Source organism: Podarcis muralis, chromosome 10, assembly GCF_964188315.1.
Source record: "Podarcis muralis chromosome 10, rPodMur119.hap1.1, whole genome shotgun sequence".
Taxonomy (NCBI): Eukaryota; Metazoa; Chordata; class Lepidosauria; order Squamata; family Lacertidae; genus Podarcis; species Podarcis muralis.
In genome coordinates, this window is record NC_135664.1 from 52,641,109 (window position 1) to 52,642,680 (window position 1,572).

Here is a 1,572-nt window from a genome sequence, read left to right on the forward strand (position 1 = left end):
CATAGCCGAAGAATGCAGGTGATGCACTTGACAAGGCATGGGAACTTAACAAAAAGTGAAGTTGGCCTCAGTAGGACCTATCCATAGCCAGTATGGCCCTTTTCATAATGGAGCTAGGACAAAGCAATTAAGTTATGTGTATGATGAGAATTATATATATGCTGCAATGCTCCCCATAGTAAGTATGGGGAGACTTCTGTAGAAGGACAGAACTTTCATCCAACTATAATTCTTGTCTGATATTTTATATGGAAAATGTAAGTCTAGAACTCAAGTGTTCAGCAGCTTCCACGACAGGGTAGTTAATGTTATTAAAGCACTACTTTCTGTAAATCATCCCCCATAGTTAAATAGGAAGTTAAGTCGAGTGTTTGTTTTTATTCACCACTTGCTTTCAGGAATCTGTGGATAGAGTATACTTTAAAACAAATAGGTATGACACTCTGAAGAACTGTTATGTCTAGAACCCTGATGTGCAAACTGCCATTTTATTTTCCTGGAATATGTCATTATATACTGTCCCTCTTGCTGTTTTTATCAGATGACTCCTGAGCTACTGTGTAAAGCTATCTTGAGTTCTCCAGGAAATGGCATTTCGCCTTGGTAATTTTATCTTGTGCATCGGATATTCTCACAAACAATGGGAGACTTATATTGTGCCACTGCTTTCTTCGTAAGTGACTCAATCCTGACCAACTAGATGAAATTCAAGTTGGTTGAAAAGAGAATAATGCAGCAAGGAAACAAATTAACTAAATGTTTATAAAACATCTGCCCAATCTAATTATCAATGGATTGCAACTGGCTTATTAATTGTGCAGTTGAGTACAGTGGTACCTCGGGTTACATACGCTTAGGTTACAGACTCCGCTAACCCAGAAATATTAGCTCAGGTTAAGAACTTTGCTTCAGGATGAGAACAGAAATCATGCTCCGGCAGCGTGGCAGCAGCGGGAAGCCCCTTTATAGCTAAAGTGGTGCTTCAGGTTAAGAACAGTCTCAGGTTAAGAATTGACTTCTAGACCGAATTAAGTACTTAACCCGAGGTACCACTGTATTACTTATTTCATAAAATTTATACACCACTTGATTGTAAAAAACCTCAAAACAGTTTACACACCATTACTATCAGTGTTGCTGTTTTGTTAGTGCTTATTTGTAGCAGGACACTGGAGGGGATAATACTATACTGAAGGGACATGTAAAAGTGATGTAGTATAGTAATTTCTATCCCCACCTGTGAAATACTTGCACAGTGACCATTCAGTAGAATTTCACTGTCTTGGAGTCCAGAAGGCACATGCTACGCCAATCACAATACAGTAACACTAAATGGGTCTGGCAGTCCCAACATGCTACACTGAGTTCTAATATGGAAGATGAGAAATATATTAAGGTGCCACCTAATCATGTTATGAATCCAGACCCTGCAGTCATGAGCCCCTTTGTGTACCCCCTTCACAGGTTTGGAGGGCATCAGCTCAAGAAGCAGCCTTTTCAGTAGTGGTCCCCTGAGCTTTTGGTTCTTAACTCCAGAAAACCACTTTTTAAAAAGTGTACCAGTAAACATGA